Source organism: Aristolochia californica, unplaced genomic scaffold (genome assembly GCF_029961685.1).
Source record: "Aristolochia californica isolate CCGP_79_NKW_82.1479 unplaced genomic scaffold, dmAriCali1.0.hap1 SCAF_8, whole genome shotgun sequence".
NCBI lineage: Eukaryota > Viridiplantae > Streptophyta > Magnoliopsida > Piperales > Aristolochiaceae > Aristolochia > Aristolochia californica.
The window spans coordinates 17795656-17818135 of NW_027182279.1; the positions used below are offsets into that span (position 1 = coordinate 17795656).

The 22480-nt window shown below is 34.4% G+C and overlaps 1 non-coding gene across 1 annotated transcript; it reads left to right on the forward strand.

The window, feature by feature from the left end:
* The first annotated feature begins 22061 nt into the window (after nucleotides 1-22061).
* LOC137939608 (small nucleolar RNA R71) lies at nucleotides 22062-22168 on the forward strand. The gene has a single exon (XR_011109987.1). It is a non-coding gene; the product is annotated as a small nucleolar RNA R71 (small nucleolar RNA).
* Nucleotides 22169-22480: the final 312 nt, after the last annotated feature.

Here is a 22480-nt window from a genome sequence, read left to right on the forward strand (position 1 = left end):
TTTTTCACTTTCCCATCATCTTGTAAAGAAAAAAAGAGATCGAAGGCAAATAGATCACAACAAATTGGAAATGTTAAAGTTTTGTATGGAAAGAATTTAAAGCAATAACAATGTAAGTAAAGAAAATTTATTCACACACCAAAAATGAACACAAAAGTTTTGTAATCCAAGTTTGGGAAATTCCACTAGTTCAACCCTAATTGCTTGAAATTTTATAAGAAAGAGATTTTTCAACACATGTTTTAAAAAATGGATATCCATGCTTGAAACACGTTAAAGATGCAAATGACCTATGGATCCAAACCTTTTATAGAGAATAACTTTAAATTCTCAAGTGAACGTGTGGTGGAATATTTAACCGAGTCAAACAAGCCATTATTTTGCCCATTTACAAAAAGCTGATTGAACGATCATAGATGATTGTAAAGTGATTTACCATACATAACGGGTTGTATTTTAGTAAGAAATGACTTATAGATTAGGAGTCAACACTCAGTTTAAAATCCCCAGCCTCCCCTTTTCCTGACAATTGCAAAACCTGGTATATATAAACTAAAATGAGTTTATAATCCCTAAACATAAATACACTTTAAGTAAAGAAAATTTATTCACACACCACAAATGAACACAAAAGCTTTGTTATCCAAGTTTTGGAAATTCCACTAGTTCACCCCTAAAAGCTTGGAATTTTATAAGAAAGATTTTCTACATATGTTTTAAAAAATGGATATGCATGCTAGAAACATGTTAAAGATGGAAATGACCTATGGAGCAAAACTTTTTAAAGAGAATAACATTAAATTCCCATGTGAACTTGCGATGGGATACTTACCCGAGTCAAACAAGCCATTATTTTGTCCATTTACAAAAAGCTGACCTAACGAACATTGATGACTGTAAATAGATTTATGTGTAACGGGCTTTATTTTTTTAAGGAATGACTTATGGATTGGGAGTCAACACTCAGTTAAAAATCCCCCACCTCCCCCTTTTCCCAACGATTGAAGAGCCTGATATATAAAAACTAAGAAGAGTTTACAATCCCAAAAAATTACAGACACTTTTTGGAATTATCTCTCTCTGCATTTGTGCATTGTGCATTTCCTTTTTAGATGTATACTTTTTTCTTAAATCAAAACTTGAGTTTTCACTTTCCCTTCATCCTGTAAACAAAAAAAAGTGATAAAAGGCAAATAGATCACAACAAAAAACAAAATTTTAGAGTTTATGTATGGAAAGAATTTAAAGCAATAACAAATGTAAGTAAAGAAAATTTATTCACACACCACAAATGAACAAAAAATTGTTGTTATCCAAGTTTGGAAAATTCCACTAGTTTAACCCTAATAGCTCAGAATTTTATAAGAAAGAGATTTTTTTACGCACGTTTTAAAAAATGGATATTCATGCTTGAAACATGTTAAAGATGCAAATGACCTAAGGATCCAAACCTTTTAAAGAGAATAACATTAAATTCCCAAGTGAACGTGTGATGGGATATTTACCCGAGTCAAACAAGCCATTGTATTGCCCATTTAGAAAAAGCTGACCTAACGATCATATTTTTGTAAGGAATGACTTATGGAATGGGAGTCAACACTCAGTTAAAAATCACCCGCCTCCCCCTTTTTTCGACAATTGTAGAACCTGATATATAAAAACTAAAAAGTGTTTACAATCCGTAAAAATTACCTACACTTTTTGGAATTATCTCTCTCTACATTTGTGCATTTTGCATTTCCATTTTTTATGTAAATGTTTTTCTTAAATCAATACATGTTTTCACTTTCCCATCATCTTGTAAAAAAAAAAAAGAGATAAAAGGCAAAAAGATCACAACAAAATGAATTTAAAGCAATGACAAATATAAGTACAGAAAATATATTTACACACAACAAATGAACACAAAAGTTTTGCTATCCCAGTTTTGGAAATTCCATTAGTTCAACCCTTATGGCTCGGAATTTTATAAGAAAGAGGTTTTCTACATATGTTTTGAACAATGGATATGCATGCTTGTAACAAGATAAACATGCAAATGACCTATGGATCCAAACCTTTTAAAGAGATTAACATTAAATTCCCAAGTGAACGTGCGGTGGGATATTTACCTGAGTCAAACAAGCCATTATTTTGCCCATTTACAAAAAGCTGACCTAAGGATCAAAGATGACTGTAAAGTGATTGATCATGCGTAACTGGTTATATTTTTTCAAGTAATGACTTATGGATTAGAAATCAATACTCAGTTAAAAATCCCCCGCCTCCCCCTTTTCTTGACGATTGAAGAATCTGATATATAAAAGCTAAAAAGAGTTTAAAATCCCTAAAAATTAGAGACACTTTTTGGAATTATCTCTCTCTACATTTGTGCATAGTGCATTTCCATTTTAGATGTATACTTTTTCTTAAATCAAAATTTGAGTTTTCAATTTTCCTTCATCTCGTAAACAAAAAAAGAGATAAAAGGCAAATAGATCACAATAAAATGAAACTTTTAGAGTTTATGTATGGAGAGAATTTAAAGCAATGAAAAATTTAAGTAAAGAAAATTTATTGACATACCACAAATGAACACAAAAGTTTTGTTATCCAAGTTTGGGAAATTCCATTAGTTCACCCCTAATACCTCGGAATATTATAAGAAAGAGATTTTTCTACATATTTTTTAAAAAATGGATATACATGCTAGAAACATTTTAAAGACGCAAATGACCTATGGATCCAAACCCTTTAAAGAGAATAACATTAAATTTCCAAGTGAACGTGCGGTGGGATATTTACCCAAGTCAAACAAGCCATTATTTTGCCCATTTACAAAAAGCTGACCTAACGATCATTGATGATTGTAAAGTGATTTATCATACGTAACGAGCTATATTTTTGTAAGGAATGACTTATGGATTGGGAGTCAACACTCAGTTAAAAATCCCTCGCCTCCCCCTTTTCCCAATGATTGCAGAACCTAATATATAAAAACTAAAAAGAGTTTACAATCCCTAAAAATTACATACATTTTTTGGAATTATCTCTCTCTACATTTGTGCATTGTACATTTCCATTTTTTATGCATACTTTTTTCTTAAATCAATACATGAGTTTTCACTTTCCCATCATCTTGTAAACAAAAAAGGAGATAGAAGGAAAAAATATCACAACAAATGAATTTAAAGCAATGACAAATATAAGTAAAGAAAATTTATCCACACACCACAAATGAACACAAAAGTTTTGTTATCCAAGTTTTGGAAATTCCACTAGTTCAACCCTAATAACTTGCAATTTTATAAGAAAGAGATTTTTCTACAAATGTTTTAAACTATGGATATGCATGCATGAAACATGTTAAAGTTTCACATGACCTATGGATTCAAACCTTTTTGAAGTGAATAACATTAAATTCCCAAGTGAACGTGCAGTGGGATATTTACCTAAGTCAAACAAGCCATTATTTTCCCATTTACAAAAAGCTGACGTAAGGATCATAGATGACTGTAAAGTGATTGATCATGCGTAATGGGCTATATTTTTGCAACTAATGACTTATTGATTGGAAGTCAACTCTTAGTTAAAAATCCCCCACCTCCCCTTTTCCTGATGATTGAAGAACCTGATATATAAAAGCTAAAAAGAGTTTACAATCCCTAAAAATTATAGACACTTTTTGGAATTATCTCTCTCTACATTTGTGCATTGTGCATTTCCATTTTAGATGTATTCTTTTTTATTAAATCAAAACTTGATTTTTCACTTTACCTTCATCTTGTAAACAGAAAAAGAGATTAAAGGCTAATAGATCACCACAAAATGTAAATATTAGAGTTTATGTATGGAAAGAATTTAAAGAAATACCAAAGGTAAGTAAAGAAAATTTATTCACACACCACAAATGAACACAAAAATGTTGTTATCCAAGTTTGGGAAATTCCACTAGTTCAACCCTAATAGCTCAGAATTTTATAAGAAAGATTTTTTTTTACGCATGTTTTAAAAAATGTCTATGCATGCTTGGACTATTTTAAAGATCAAAATGACCTATGGATCCAAACCTTTTAAAGATAATAACATTAAATTCCCAAGTGAACGTGTGGTGGGATATTTACCCGATTCAAACAAGCCATTATTTTGCCCATTTACAAAAAGCAAACCTAATGATCATAGATGATTGTGAAGTAATTTATCATGCGTAAGGGGTTATATTTTTGTAAGGAATGACTTATGCATTGGAAGTCAACACTGAGTTAAAAATCCCCTGGCTCCCTCTTTTCCCCATGATTGCAGAACCTAATATATAAAAACTAAAATGAGTTTACAATCCCTAAAAATTATAGACACTTTTTTGAATTATCTCTCTCTACATTTGTACACTGTGCATTTCAATTTAAGATGTATACTTTTTTCTTAAATAAAAACTTGAGACACTTTCCCTTCATCTCGTAAACAAAAAAAGAGATAGAAGGCAAATAGATCACAAGAAAATGAAAATTTTAGAGTTTAAGTTAGGAAAGAATATAAAGCAATAAAAAATGTAAGTAAGGAAAATTTATTCAGACAACACAAATGAACACAAAAGTTTTGTTATCCAAGTTTCAGATATTCCACTAGTTCAACCCTAGAAGCTAAGAATTTTATCAGAAAGAGATTTTTTTACGCATGTTTTAAAAAATGGATATGCATACTTAGAACATGTTAAAGATGCAAATGACCTAAAGATCCAAACCTTTTAAAGAGAATAACATTAAATTTTCAAGTGAATGTGCGGTGGGATATTTACCCGACTCAAACAAGCCATTATTTTGACCATTTACGAAATGCTGACCTAACGATCATAGATGATTGTAAAGCGATTTATCATGCATAACGGGGTATATTTTTGTAAAGAATGACTGATGGATTGGGATTCAACACTCAGTTAACAATCCCCCACCTCCCCCTTTTCCCGACGATTGCAGAACCTGAAATATAAAAATTAAAATGAGTTTACAACACCTAAAAATTATATACACTTTTTCGAATTACTCTCTCTACATTTGTGCATTGTGCACTTCCATTTTAGATATATACCTTTTTATGAAATCAAAACTTGTGTTTTCACTTTCCCTTCATCTCATAAACAAAAAAAGAGATAAAAGGCAAATAGATCTCACCAAATTGAAAATTTTAGAGTTTATGTATGGAAAGAATTTAAAGAAATAACTAATGTAAGTAAAGAAAATTTATTCACACACCACAAATGAACATAAAAGTTATTTTATCCAAGTTTTGGAAATTCCACTAGTTCAACCCTAATAGCTCGGAATTTATAAGAAAGAGATTTTTCTACACATGTTTTAAAAATGGATATGCATACTTGAAACATGTTAAAGATGCAAATGACCTATGGATCCAACCCTTTTAAAGAGAATAACATTAAATTCGCAATTGAACATGCGGTGTGATATTTACCAGAGTCAAACAAGCCATTATTTTGCCATTTACAAAAGCTGACATAAGGATCATAGATGATTGTAAAGTGATTTATCATGAGTAACGGGCTATATTTTTGTATGGAATGACTTATGGATTGGGAGTCAAAAATCAGTTAAAATTCCCCCGCCTCCCCCTTTTCTTGACGATTGCAGAACCTGATATATAGAAACTAAAAAGAGTTTACAATCCCTAAAAATTACAGACACTTTTTGGAATTATCTCTCTCTACATTTGTGCATTCTGCATTTTCATTTTAAATGTATACTTTTTCTTAAATAAAAACTTGAGTTTTCACTTTCCCTTCATTTCGTAAAAAGAAAAAAGATAAAAGGCAAATAAATCACAATAAAATTAAAATTTAAGAGTTTATGTATGGAAAGAATTTAAAGCAAAAAAATGTAAGCAAGGAAAATTTATTGACAAACCACAAATGAACACAAAAATTTATTGACCCTACACCCTAAACCCTACACCCTAAATTCTACTAGTTCAACCCTAATAGCTCGGAATTTAATAAGAAAGATTTTTCTACACATGTTTCAAAAAATGGATATTGATTCTTGAAACATGTATAAGATGCAAATGACCTATGGATCCAAACCTTTTAAAGAGAATAACATTAAATTCCCAAGAGAATGTGTGGTGGGATATTTACCCGAGTCAAACAAGCCATTATTTTTCCCATTTACAAAAAGTTGACCTAACGATCATAGCTGATTGTCAAGTGATTTATCATGCGTAACTGGCTATATTTTGTAAGGAATGACTTATGCATTGGAAGTCCACACTAAGTTAAAAATCCCCCGCCTCCCCCTTTTCCCCATGATTGCAAAATCTTATATATAAAAACTAAAGAGATTTTAAAATCCCTAAAAATTATAGACATTTTTTCAAATTATCTATCTCTACATTTGTACATTGTGCATTTCTATTTTAGATGTACATTATTTTCTTAAATCAAAACTTGAGTTTTCACTTTCCCTTCATCTCGTAAGCAAAAAAAGAGATTAAAGGCAAATAGATCACAAGAAAATGAAAATTTTAGAGTTAAAGTTAGGAAAGAATATAAAGCAATATAAAATGTAAGTAAAGAAAATTTATTCACACACCACAAATGAACGCAAAAGTTTTGTTATCCAAGTTTTGGAAATTCCACCAGATCAACCCTAATAGCTCAGAATTTTACCAGAAAGAGATTTTTTTACGCATGTTTTAAAAAATGGATATGCATGCTTAGAACATGTTAAAGATGCAAATGACCAATGGATCCAAACATTTTAAAGAGAATAACAATAAATTCCCAAGTGAATGTGCGGTGGGATATTTACCCTAGTCAAACAAGCAATTATTTTGCCCATTTACAAAATGTTGACCTAACGATCATAGATGATTGTGAAGTGATTTATCAAGCGTAATGGACTATATTTTTTTTATAGAATTACTTATGGATTGGGAGTCAAAACTCAGTTCTTAATCCCCCACCTCCCCCTTTTCCCAATGATTCCAGAACATGAAACATAAAAACTAAAATGACTTTACAATCCCTAAAAATTATAGACAATTTTTTGAATTACTCTCTCTATATTTTTGCATTGTGCACTTCCATTTTAGATATATACCTTTTCTTAAACAAAGTTTGTGTTTTCACTTTCCCTTCATCTCGTAAACAAAAAAAGAGATAAAAAGCGAATAGATCACAACAAAATTAAAATTTTAGAGTTTATTAATGGAAAGAATTTAAAGCAATAACAAATGTAAGTAAGGATAATTTATTCACACACCACAAATGAACACAAAAGTTTTGTTGTCCAACTTTGGCAAATTCCACAGGATCAACCCTAATAGCTCAGAATTTTACAAGAAAGAGATTTTTCAACGCATGTTTTAAAAAATGGATATCCATGCTTAAAACATGTTAAAGAATCAAATGACCTATGGATCCAAACCTTTTAAAGAGAATAACATTAAATTCCCTAGTGAACGTGCGGTGGGATACTTACCTGAGTCAAACAAGTCATTATTTTACCCATTTACAAAAAGCTGACCTAATGATCATAGATGATTGTAAAGTAATTTATCATGCCAAATGGGCTTTATTTTTGTGAGGAATGACATGTGGATTGGGAGTCAACAGTCAGCTAAAAATTCCCCGCCTCCCCCATTTCCCGACGTTTGTAAAACCAAATATATAAAAACTTAAAAGAGTTTACAATCCCCAAAAATTACTGACACTTTTTGGAATTATCTCTCTCTACATTTGTGCATTGTGCATTTCCATTTTAGATGTATACTTTTTTCTTAAATTAAAACTTGAGTTTCCATTTTCCCTTCATCCCATAAACAAAAAAAGTGATAAAAGGCAAATAGATCAAAACAAAGTGAAATTTTAGAGTTTATGTATGGAAAGAATTTAAAGAAATAATAAATGTAAGTAAAGAAAATTAATTCACACACCACAAATGAACACAAAACTTTTGCTATCCAAGTTTAGGAATTCCACTAGTTCAACCCTAATAGTTCAAAATTTTATAAGAAGGAGACTTTACTCCGCATGTTTTTAAAAATGGATATGCATGCTTGAAACTTGTTAAAGATGTAAATGACCTATAGATCCAATCCTTTTAAAGAGAATACCATTAAATTCTAAAGTGAACGTGCCGTGGGATATTTACCCAATTCAAACTAACCATTATTTTTCCCATTAAAAAAATTGTCCAAACGATCATAGAATATTATAAAGTGATTTATCTTGTGTAACGGGCTATATTTTTTTATGGAATGACTTAATGATTGGGAGTCAACACTCACATAAAATTCCCCCGCCTCACCCTTTTCCCGACGATTGCAGAATCTGATAAATAAAAACTAGAAAGAGTTTATAATCCCTAAAAATTACAGACACTTTTTGGAATTATATCTCTGTACAATTTTACACTGTGCATTTCCATTTTAGATGTAAATTTTTTTCTTAAATCAAAACATGTGCTTTCACTTTCCCTTCATCTCATAAACAACAAAAGAGATAAAAGACAAATAGATCTCACAATAATGAAAATTTTAGAGTTTATGTATGGAAAGAATTTCAAGCAATAACTAATGTAAGTAAAGAAATTTTATTTACACACATAAAATTAACACAAAAGTTTTTTTATCTAAGTTTTTGAAATTCCACTAGTTCAACGCTAATAGCTCGAAATTTTATAAGAAAGAGATTTTTCTACGCATGTTTTTAAAAATGGATATGCATGTTTGAAACATGTTAAATATGCAAATGACCTATGGATCCAAACCTTTTAAAGAGAATAACATTAAATTCCCAAGTGAACGTACGGTGTGATCTTTGCCGGAGTCAAACAAGCCATTATTTTGCCATTTACGAAAAGCTGACATAACGATCATAGATGATTGTAAAATGATTTCTCATGTGTAACGGGCTATATATTGGTAAGGAATGACTTATGGATTGGGAGTCAACACTCAGTTAAAAATCCCCCGCCTCCCCCTTTTCTTGGCGAATGCAGAACCTGATATATAAAAACTAAAAAGATTTTAAAATCCCTAAAAATTACATACACTTTTTGGAAATCTCTCTCTCTACATTTGTGCATTTTGCATTTTCATTTCAGATGTATACTTTTTTCTTAAATCAAAATTTGAGTTTTCACTTTCCCTTCATCTCGTAAACGAAAAAAGAGATGAAAGGCAAATAGATCACAATAAAATTAAAATTTTAGAGCTTCTGTATGGAAATAATTTAAAGCAATAAAAATGTAAGTCAACAGAATTTATTGACCGACCACAAATGAACACAAAAATTTATTGACCCTAAACCCTACACCCTAAATTCTACTAATTCAACCCTAATAGCTCAGAATTTTATATGAAAGAGATTTTTCTACACATGTTTTTAAAATTGGATATGCATTCTTGAAACATGTTAAAGATGCAAATGACCTATGGATCCAAACCTTTTAAAGATAATAAAATTAAATTCCCAAGTGAATGTGCGTTGGGATATTAACCCGAATCAAATAAGCCAATTTTTTACCCATTTACAAAAAGCTGACCTAACGATCATAGATGATTGTAAAGTGATTTATAATGCGTAGTGGGCTATATTTCTATAAGGAATGACTTATGGATTGGGAGTCAATACTCAGTTAAAAATCCCCTGCCACCCTCTTTTTTTGAAGATCGTAGAAATTGATATATAAAAACTAAAAAAATTTTACAATCCCTAAAAATTATAGACACTTTTGGGATTTATCTCTCTCTAAGTTTGTGCATTATGCATTCCCATTTTAGATGTATACTTTTTTCTTAAATCAAAACTAGAGTCTTCAGTTTCCCTTCATATCGTAAAGAAAAAAGAGAGATAAAAGGCAAATAGATCACAACAAAATGAAAATTTTAGAGTTGATGTGAGGAAATAATTTAAAGAAATGACAAATGTAAGTAAATAGAATTTATTCACACACCACAATTGTACACAAAAGTTTTGTTATCTAAGTTATGGAAAATTCCACTAGTTCAACCCTAATAGCTTGGAATTTTATAAGAAAGAGATTTTTCTACACTTGTTTTAAAAAATGGATATGCATGATTGGAACATGTTAAAGATGCAAATGACCGATGGATCCAAACCTTTTAAAGAGAATAACATTAAATTCCCAAGTGAACGTGCGGTTGGATATTTATCCGAGTCAAACAAGCGATTATTTTGCCCATTTACAAAAAGGAGATCTAACGATCATAGATGATTGTAAAGTGATTAGTCATGCGTAATGGCCCTTCATCTCGTAAACGAAAAAAGAGATAAAAGGCGGATAGATCATAACACAATAAAATTTTAGTGTTTATGTACTGAAATAATTTAAGGCAATGACAAATGTAAGTAAAGAAAATTTAATTTCACCCCACAAATGAACACAAAAGTTTTGTTATCCAAGTTTGGTAAATTCCACTAGTTCAACCCTAATAGCTTGGAATTTTATAAGAATTTTTTTTTTCTACACATGTTTTAAAAAATGGATATGCATGCTTGAAACATGTTAAAGATGCAAATGACTTATGGATCAAAACCATTTAACGAGAATAACATTAAATTATCAAGTGAACATGTGGTGGGATATTTACTCGAGTCAAACAAGGCATTATTTTGCCCACATACAAAAAGATGACCTAACGGTCATAGATGATTGTAAAATGATTTATCATGCGGAACGGGCTATATGTTTTGTAAGGAAAGACTTATGGATTGGGAGTCAACACTTAGTTACAAATCCCTGCTTCCTCCTTTTCTTAACGATTGCAAAACCTGATATATAAAAACTAAAAAGAGTTTACAACCCCTAAAAATTACAGACACTTTTTGGAATTATCTCTCTCCAAATTTGTGCATTGTGCATTTCCATTTTAGATGTATACTTTTTTCTTAAAGAAAAACTTGAGTTTTTACTTTCCCTTCATCTCGTAAACAAAAAAAGAGATAAAAGGCAAATACATCACAACAAAATGAAAATTTTAGAGTTTGTGTATGGAAAGAATTTAAAGCAATAAAAAATGTAAGTAAAGAAAATTTATTCACACACCACATATGAACACAAAATTTTTGTTTCCAAGTTTTGGAAATTCCACTTGTTCAACCCTAATAGCTTGGAATTTTATAAGAAAGAGATTTTTCTACACATGTTTAAAAAAATGGATATCCATGCTTGAGACATCTTAAAAATACAAATGACCTATGGATCCAAACCTTTTAAATAGAATAACATTAAATTCTCATGTGAACGTGCGGTGGGATATTTACCCGATTCAAACAAGCCATTATTTTTCCCATTTACCAAAAGCTGACCTAATGATCATAGATGATTGTAAAGTGATTTATCATGCGTAACGGGCTATATTTTTGTAAGGAATACCTTATGGATTGGGAGTCAACACTCAATTAAAAATCTCCTGCCTCCCAATTTTCCTGACGATTGCAAAACCTGATATATAAAAACTAAAAAGTGTTTACAATACCTAAAAATACAAACACATTTTGGAATTATCTCTCTCTACATTTCTGCATTGTGAATTTTTATTTTAGATGGATACTTTTTTCTTAAATCAAAACTTGAGTTTTCACTTTCCCTTCATCTCGGCAAAAAAAAAAGAGATAAAAGGGAAATAGATCACAACAAAATGAAAATTTTAGAGTTAATGTATGGGCATAATTTAAAGCAATAGCAAATGTTAGTAAAGAAAATTTATTCACACACAACAAATGAACGCAAAATTTTTGTTATCCAAGTTTGGGAAATTCCACTAGTTCAACCCTAATACAATGGAATTTTATAAGAAAGAGATTTTTCTACACATGTTTTAGAAAATGAATATGCATGCTCTAAACATGTTAAAGTTGCCAATGACCAACGGATCAAAACCTTTTAAAGAGAATAACATTAAATTCCCAAGTGAACGTGCGATGGGATATTTACCTAGGTCTAATAAGCCCTTATTTTTCCCATTTACAAAAATCTGACCTTACGATCATAGATGATTGTAATGTGATTTATATGCATAACCGGCTATATTTTTTGAAGGAAGGACTTATGGATTTGGAGTCAACACTCAGGTAAAACTCCCCAGCCTCCCCCTTTTCCCGACGATTGCAGAACCTGATATATTAAAACTAAAAAGAGTTTACAATCCCTAAAAATTATAGACACTTTTTGGAATTATCTCTCTCTACATTTGTGTATTGTGCATTTCCATTTCAGATGTATACATTTTTCTTAAATCAAAACTTGAGTTTTCACTTTCCCTTCATCTCGTAAACAAAAAAAGATATAAAAGGCAAATCGATCACAACAAAATGAAAATTTTAGAGTTTATGGATGGAAAGCATTTAAAGCAATAACAAATGTAAGTCAAGAAAATTTATTCACACATCACAAATCAACACAAAAGTTTTGTTATCCAAGTTTGGGAAATTCCACTAGTTCAACCCTAATCGCTTGGAATTTTATAAGAAAGAGAATTTTCTACACATGTTTTAAAAAGTGGATATGCATGCTTGAAACATGTTAAAGATGTAAATGATCTATGGATCAGAAGCTTTTAAAGAGAATAACATTAAATTCTCAAGTGAATGTGCGGTGGGATATTTACCCGAGTCAAACAAGCCATTATTTTGTCCACTTACAAAAAGCTGACCAAACGATCATAGATGATTGTAAAGTGACTTTATCATGTGTAACGGGCTATATTTTTGTAAGGAATGACTGATGGATTGGGAGTCAACACTCTGCTAAAAATCCCCTGCCTCCCCCTTTTCTCGACATTTGCAAAACTTGATATATAAAAACCAAAAGAGTTCAAAATCTCTAAAAATTATTGATATTTTTTGGAATTATCTTTGTCTAAATTTGTGCATTGTGCATTTCCATTTGAGATGCATACTTTTTTCTTAAATCAAAACTTGAGTTTTCACTTTCCCTTCATCTCGTAAACAAAAAAAGAGATAAAAGTCAAATAGATCACATCAAAATGAATAGATTTTAAAGCAATAAAAAATTTAAGTAAATAAAATTTATTCACACACAAAAAATGAACGTAAAAGCTTTTTTATGCAAGTTTGGCAAAATTTCACTAGTTCAACCCTAATATCTTGGAATTTTATTAGTAAGTGATTTTTCTAGACATGTTTTAAAAAATGGAGATGCATGCTTGAAACATGTTCAAGTTGCAAATGATCTATGGATCCAAACCTTTTAAAGAGAATAACAATAAATTCTCAAGTGAACGTGCAGTGGGATATTTACCTGAGTCAAACAAGCCATTATTTTGCCCATTTACTAAAAGCTGACCTAATGATCATTGATGATTGAAATGTGATTTATCATGCGTAATGGGCTATATTTTTGTAAGGAATGACTGATGGATTGGGAGTCAACACTCAGTTAAAATTCCTCTGCCTCCCCATTTTCCCGACGATTACAAAACCTGATATATAAAAGCTAAAAAGAGTTTACAGTCTCTAAAAATTACAGACACTTTTTTGAATTATCTCTCTCTACATTTGTGCATAGTGAATTTCCATTTTTGATGTATACTTTTTTCTTAAATCAAAACTTGAGTTTTCACTTTCCTTCATCTTGTAAACAAAAAAAGAGATAAAAGGCAAAGATATCACAAAAAAAATAAATTTTTGGAGTTTATGTACGAATGAATTTAAAGCAATAACAAATGTAAGAGAAGAAAATTTATTCACACACAGCAAATTAACACAAAAGTTTTGTTTTCCAAGGTTGGGAAAATTCCACTAGTCCAACCCTTATTGCTCGGAATTTTATAAGAAAGAGATTTTTCTAGACATGTTTTAAAAAATGGATATGCATGCCTGAAACATGTTAAAGGTGCAAATGACCTATGGATCCAAACCTTTAAAATAGACTAATATTAAATTCTCAAGTGAACATGTGATGTGAAATTTAATTACATTGGATTTTATATCTCGCAAGCGTACGAATCGTTCATGTAATCTTGCAGGAAGCGAGGGTCATATCCACAGGGAGGACTGAATTTTGTTTATTCTTCAGTCAACTAGCCTAACCAAATATGATGAATTAATCTGAACTAAACACTAATTATATCCTAAATTATCAAGCAACAATCTGATTAACTACTTGCACTACAGGAAACGTCAACTCTGGATATTATCGTGATACATGCCTCTCTCGAGCACCACGTAACCACAAATCCAGATTCTCAATCCTTGCGTCTAGCCCCTCTCGGGCGCCTAGAGTTAATGACAGAGATCGGATTACAATAGAATGCAGAGAATCAATTTCCTATTGTGATGATGCTAAAATTATCAACTTTGGATTTTACCGTGATTCGTACCTCTCGAGTGCCACGTAACCACGAATCCAATTTCTCAATTCTTGCGTCTATCCCCTCTCGGGCGCATAGAGTGAAAGACAGAAATCGGATTAAAATACCAAAATCCAACCTATATTACAATCCTACCATAACTATCTAATTTAATCAAATATCCGGAAAACAAATATTCGATAAACATTAATTCTCAAATCAAATTTAATAAACATTCAAAACCTAAGTTCAAACTATAGGAAAATTAAATTCCAAAAATGATGGATTACTCCCCTTCTCCTTCCTCTCACTCGGGCAGCAGACTCGTTCTCATGGGTGCTGCAATTTCCCGAAATTGATGGCTTTGGGTAGCAAGAGCGAGTGGCCGGAGGTGGAGACGACGCCGACGAAGAAGGATAGAAACCCACAGATAGAGGTGACGACCGGCGAAGAACGGAACGGAGCTGAAGTCTTCTAACCAGCTCTCTCAAGTCTCGGTCGGAGTCGGAATAGCTTTGGAAATGGTCAGAAATGGGTAATCGACGCCGGAAGATCGTCAAAATGCGGAATCGGCGCCGGAGGAGCACTCTCAGGTCACCTCTCGGCCAGGCGAGCAGAAAATGGCAGTGTCGAACTCACCGTGATGGAGACTCTCTCGAGCTCTCCTCGGGTCTGTTCTCGGTTGCTGAACGGCAGTGGACGACAGTGGCACGGCGAACGACGGCTAGAAAACCTCTCAGATCTGCCTTCTTTCGGTCGACGGTCTCCCCTTTTCAATACAATTTGCCCTAAAAAATCACCTCCCTTTCACTAATGGCATTTTGGTAAATATCTCCTTCTCCACCAAAATTCTCCTGAAATTCCATAATTGAATCCATAAAAAGCATTTCAGAAAGAAATAAACCCTAAAAGCAATGAAATATAATTCAGGAGAGATAAATATGCAATATAGACAATGATTAATGCCAAATTCAATAAATGCATGTTTCATTTGAAAACCGATAAATAACCACCTATAACACAATTATAAGGGTTATTCTATTATAATTAACCTATTTCTCATGTCAGAATATGGCATCTATCACACCCCAAACCTAAATCTTTGCTAGTCCCTAGAAAAACAACAATAGAACCTAAATTAAGCCTTGGAAAACAAAATGCCACTTTCGTAGGGAACACGATTGCATTTAGCACATGCAACAAGCCGTTAAACCCCTACTTTACAGTAGTGGATGAGTTATGTCTCATGAGGGTTTGCATGGAATTTACCCACAAAATTTATCTAAATCAATAATATATAAAGAAAAGTGAAGAAAATTTACTCCTCATTAGCATATGACTAACACTTAGTATCGTAAAATATCTGAAAAATCATTTGAAACCCTGCTCAATTTGAAAACCTGTGTAAAATATAACACATTATCAATCCAAATACACTCATTGTTACTCCACTTGAACCAAAAGCAATTACTTCAGCAGAACAAAGAGGCAACAAATAACAATAAAATCCTAGTCACATCACAATTACGAGAAAATACTAGAGTAAGCCTGTTGTTTGACAATCTCACAACAGAAGTATACCAATTTCAATCTTGACCTGCAACTTCTTTCAAATTACAATTCATCATCAAAGTTAAGTAAACTCATTGCTTCCAGATTTAAAACCATTTTACGCTATTACCAGCGCATTTTTCTATTACCAGCATAATTTTTGTTTCACTGAATACTTTTGATATTACCACCATTTTGTATTCGTCTTCACTGCACATGCACTTATTTTTAAGTAACCGACTATTCCGGTGCATGCCTCAGGTTAGCCCAGGCTGTTTCTGAAGTTATCTGTCTTTTGCAACCAAGAGCATTTCCATTTGCATTCATACATTACAACAAGGAATTTCACTGAGATATAAAAAGGAATGAGTTCAAACAGGCATACAAGACTATTCAGACTAACATAGATCAACACTAGATTTACATGTTCTCTTTTGTAACTAAGTTCCAAGTCTAATGCAATAGTAAGTTATCTCACTGAATTCCCATGGATCACAACAAATGATATCATATTTCTAATAGCCATATTCTACACAGTTTTACAAAAAATTTTGAAACACATTTGAGCAACTTATTTTAACTCTACTAAATTTAACCACATACAAAGAGGAGTAATTTGAAAACAACAAACAAAAATCAAAAGAAAATCATTGCTAAGACATAAAATAGCCGTTCCCCCCTACCCCCCCCCCCCCCCCCCCCCAAACCTAAACCTAACATTGTCCTCAATGGGGAAAAGTTAAAACACAAGAACGACTACAAAAAGAAATAACATCTAAAGAATAATTAAACTCATGAAAACCACATGCTCCATTGGCACACAAGAAGTAAAGCAAAGCCAAAACAGTGCAAGGAAAAGAGATAGGTGGGACCTTATGTGTTTGGTCATCAATAATAATACCAAAGAGTCAATAAAGACCCCTAGGAATGATACATAGTCTCCCTCGAAGAAGGTTTACTCGTATCAGTTGTACCCGTAGGTAATCATCCGTAGATGAAACCGCTATCCCACATCACACTTTGAAGAAATCTCCGTGTGACTGGCCATTGAAGGCAGCAGGAATCACGCGCTGAACACAAGTCCTTAAGTTACTCACCATAAGGTTTTCATTCAATACTTCAAGATCGAACTGGTCAATCCCAAAACGGTTGTTTGAGTACAGACTTCTCAAACTAGGGACCAAAAGTCTGGTAATTGACTACCGAAACCATTTATGCTCTCAGCCGGCAAGAGAGTACCTTGTGTCCATGACGGGGCAGGCATCGCCGGGGGACCTCCAATCAATCAAGACCAGAGTACACCAAAGGTTATCCCAAATAAGAATGAATAAACCAAAAATAAAAACTGTAATGTACAAAGGGATAAAAACGTGGGGATTGCCCACAATGTACTAAGTTTATAGTCATAAGCAAGACTCTGACGCAGTCAAGATGAAATGACAGGTTTCTCCAAGAAAATCACCATCACCTCCTCCGGTGTGGGGACATTCTCACGATACGGTTTGAGCCTCTGACCATTAACTTTGAAGACCGACCCGTCTCCGTGATTCCAGATCTCAATAGCGCCATGAGGAAACACTTGTGTAACCTCAAATGGATCGGACCACCTGGATCTCAGTTTCCCTGGAAACAAATGCAATCGTGAGTTATAAAGTAAAACATTCTACCCAATAGTAAAAGACTTGCGAAAAATAGATTTATCATGTAAAAGCTTTGTTCGCTCCTTATACAGTTTGGCAATCTCATAAGCATCATGACGTATCTCCTCCAACTCATTCAATTGCAATTTCCTCTCCTCACCCGCTTGAGTCAAATCAAAATTCAAAGCCTTAATGGCCCAATAAGCTCTATGCTCAAGCTCAACAGGTAGATGACATGCTTTGCCGAACACTAGGCGAAATGGAGACATCCCAATAGGAGTTTTATAAGCAGTTCGATAGGCCCATAAAGCATCGTCCAATCGAGTGGACCAATCTTTCCTATCAAAATGAACTGACTTCTCCAAAATCCGTTTGATCTCCCTATTAGAGATTTCCACTTGACCACAAGTTTGCAGGTGGTACGGAGTGGACACCCGATGAGTGATGGATTATTTCTTCAATAAGGACTCAAATGCTCTGTTACAAAAATGAGATCCCCCATCACTGATGATTGCTATCGGGGTACCAAACCGATTAAAGATGTTTTCTTTTAAAAACTTTACCACCACTTTGTGATCATTTATCTTACATGCAATACCTTCAATCCATCTAGAGACATATTCAACAGCAACAAGGATGTATTGATAGCCGAATGAGACAGGAAAAGGACCCATGAAGTCAATACCCCACACATCAAACAATTCAACAATAAGAATGGGGTTAAGAGGCATCATGTTCTTCCTAGACAAACAACCAGTCTGTTGGCATCTATCACATACACGACAAAACTCATGGGCATCTCTAAATAATGAAGGCCAATAGAAATCACATTGCAAGACTTTAGCTGCGGTCTTTCTAGCACCAAAATGTCCACCACATGTGTGGGAATGACAAAATTCAAGAATGTTAGCAAAGTCGTGCTCAGGTACACAATGCCTAATGACTTGGTCAGAACACACCTTGAACAAATAAGGGTCATCCCAAAAAAAATGTTTGACTTGGGAAAAGAATTTCAACCGATCTTGTTTACTCCAATAATCAGGAATCCTATGAGTTACAAGATAGTTGACTATGTCAGCAAACCAAGGCAACTGGGATACTTGGAGAAGTTGTTCATCAGGGAAGGAATCATTTAAAGGAAGGAATCCTTCCTAAGATGCTACACAGATCCTAGATAGATGATCAACAACAACATTTTGACAACCCTTCTCATCTCGAATCTCAAGGTCAAATTCTTGCAATTGCAAGATCCATCTAATCAAGCAAGGTTTAGTGTCCTTGATGGATAATAAGTACTTCAAAGCAAAATGATCAGTGAACACTATAACCTTTGACCCTAATAGATATGATCTGAATTTTTTCAAGGCAAACACAATAGCTAGCAACTTCTTCTCAATGGTAGTGTAATTCAATTGAGCATCATGAAGAGTGCGGCTAGCATACTAAATGACACAGGGAATTTTATCCATCTTTTGCCCCAAAACAGCCCCCAATGCATAATCACAGGCATCACACAAAAACTCAAAAGGCAAAGACCAAGTAGGGGGTTGGATAATGGGTGCGGTGGACAAACATTTCTTCAGTGTCTCAAAAGCATGAATACAGGTATCATCAAAGGCAAAAACAACATCTTGAGCAAGCAAATTCGTCAAAGGATGAGAAATTTTGCTAAAGTCCTTAATGAAGCGCCTATAGAACCCACCATTACCAAGGAAAGAACGCACCCCCTTCACAAAAGTAGGTGGTGGTAGATTGGCAATTAGGTCAACCTTGGCTTTGTCTATTTCTACACCCCTCTCAGACATTACATGTCCTAAAATAATTCCTTCTTTTACCATGAAGTGGCATTTCTCCCAATTCAAGACTAAATTGGACTTAATACAACGGGACAATACGAGTGAAAGATTGTGCAGACATGTATCAAAACTAGAGCCAAACACAGAAAAGTTATCCATAAAGACCTCTAAAAAATCACCAATCATGTCAGAAAAGATACTCATCATGCACCGTTGGAAAGTGGCGGGCGCATTGCATAAACCAAAAGGCATGCGTCTGTAAGCATAGGTGCCAAACGGACACGTGAATGTGGTCTTTTCCTGGTTTTCTGGAGCAATGGGAATTTGATTGTAGCCGGAGTATCCATCTAAGAAGCAATAAAAATTGTGGCTGGCCAATCGTTCTGGCACCTGATCAATGAAAGGTAGTGGGAAGTGATCCTTCCAAGTGGTGGAATTAAGTTTTTTATAGTCAATGCAGACACGCCACTTGGTGGTAGTTCTTGTGGGAATCAATTCACCACTCTCATTTTTCATTATCGTTATCCCCCCTTTCTTAGGGACAACTTGAATTGGACTCACCCAGGTGCTATCAGAAATAGGGTAAATGATTCCTGTCACAAACAAGTTGATGACTTCTTCTCTCACAACCTCCATCATATGGGGATTTAACCTACATTGCATCTCATGTGAGGCTTTAGTCCCCTCCTCCAAATGAATACGATGCATGCATATGGAGGGGCTAATCCCTTTTAAGGCATCAAGAGTCCACCCTAATGCCTCTCTGGGTGCTTGTAAAATTTTAGTCAATTGTTCCTCCTGCTCAGTACTCAAATCAGAGGCAATAATGACTGGCAATGAGTTCATGGGCCCCAAGAATGCATACTTCAACGAGGGAGGAAGTGGCTTAAGATCTAGCTTGGAAGTTCAAGAGGTTTGTCCAAGTCAAGATGAAGATCCTGTGGATTATCAGTTGTGACAACCTCATAAGCTTCCTCCAACAGAGGTACAGAACTGAGTAAAGAGTCAACCTCTCAGAAATATGTTTCCTCATCAAAATAGTCCATGTCTAAAGATTTTATGTAAGACTCAAAATATTCAAGAGTGGAATCATCATCAAGCATAATAGTCTCTATCTTAAATGCAGGACTGAGATCATCAGACTCAAGTGGATGGTGCCCGGCATTAAACACATTCAACGAGACCTAAAATTTCCAAAAGATAACTCCAACTCACCACTTTTACAATGAATGATAGCATTAGATGTGGCTAAGAAGGGACGTCCTAGGATGACAGGAATTTGGTTGGTCACATTGACTACTGGTTCTGTATCAAGAACAATGAAATCAACCGGGAACAGAAATTTGTCCACTTTTATCAAAACATCTTCAACTATTCCTCATGGTATCTTCACAGAATGGTCAGCTAGTTGAAGTGTGATGGGAGTAGGCTTCAATTCCCCCAAACCTAATTGTTGGAACACAAAGAAAGGAAGCAAATTCACACTTGCCCCTAAGTCAAGAAGAGCTCTCTGGATGGTATGTTCACCAATGACACATGAAATTGTGGGGCATCCATGATCTTTAACTTTAGGAGGAGTGTTGTGCTTTAGAATTGAACTTACATTCTCAGTAAGAAAGACCCTTTTGTGAACATGTTGTTTTCTCTTCTGTGTACAAAGGTCTTTCAAAAATCGGGCATAGGCAGGGACTTGCCTAATAGCATCAAGAAGTGGAATGTTAATGTGAACCTTACTAAACAGTTCCAATGTTTCATGCATGCTATCTCCTTTCCTAGGTGGGCCCGATAACCTCTGCGGATAAGGAGCTGGTGGGACTTGGTTAGGGATCTGCCTGATTGTTGGTGGAGAACTTAGAGGTTCTTCACTCAATGATGTGTCCCCATTGTCATCCTTTGACTCCTTAGACTTAGTGGTCCCTACCCCATTTTTCAACTCACAACCACTCCTAAGGGTGGTTATGGCTTTGGCTTGCTCATGGTGGGGTTTGGAACTCAACCCACTCTCATGTGTGCTTTTGGGGTTAGGAATGGTTTGACTTGGGAGTCTATTTTGTGCCTCTTCACTCATGTGGCTGGCCATCTGACTCACTTGCATTTCAAGTTTAGCAATGGAGGACTGTGTATTTTGTATGAATACTTGAAGTGTATCCTCAAGTGAAGGTTTTTGTGGAATCAATGGCTGTTGAGTGAAGTGTGGGCATGGAGCTTGGGGTTGAGTAAACCCTGGAGGACCCCCAACTTGTGGGCCCTTGGACCATGAGAAATTTGGGTGCCTAGCCCAACCCGGATTATATGTTTCCGAAAAAGGATCATTCCGGTTTGGGCTATGAAAATTCTGGACTGCATTCAAGTCCTCAATGAGCTCCGGGTAGGATGAACTAGATGGACACATTTGTGTGGGATGAGATGAACCAGAGCGTATGGCACAGACAGTAGATGGGTTAGGAGCAGGTGAACTCTTGGACACCATAAGGGTATCAATTTTTCTAGTCAACCCCTCAATCTTGGCCATGAGCATGGATGTTTCACTAACCTCGTAGAGACCCCCTCTTTTGGCTTCGTGGGATCTCCTATCAACATTACATGACGAACCCCATTGCTAAGATTAATCACTCGACGTTTCAAAGAAGTCCCACGCCTCACTAGCACTCTTACCCATCAAACTCCCACCACTCGTTGCATCTACCATGGATCTAACCTGGGGTGTAAGACCTTGATAAAGTATTGCACTAAATGCCATATCTCAAACCCATGATGCGGACACCTATGGATCAAATCCTTCCATTTCTCCCAAGCCTCATAAAAGTGTTCACCCTCTTGCTGCATAAAGTTGGAGATTTCTCTCTTGAGAGCTGTAGTTCTCTGAATGGGAAAATACTTGGACAAAAAAATTGTGACTAATGTGTCCCATGAAGTAATGCTGCCCACCTCCAAGGAATTAAGCCAAGACTTGGCCTTATCCTTAAGTGAAAATGGAAAAAGTCTTAACCGGATAGAGTCATCTAAGAAATTCTAGAATTTGAAAGTCGCAAAGATATCTAAGAATTCCTTGATGTGGTAATAAGGGCCCTCCTTCTCCAACCCATAGAATGTAGGGAGGAGTTGGATCACACCTGGTTTCAACTCATAACTGGCGGCAGTAGTCGGTGGCAATATAATGCAAGA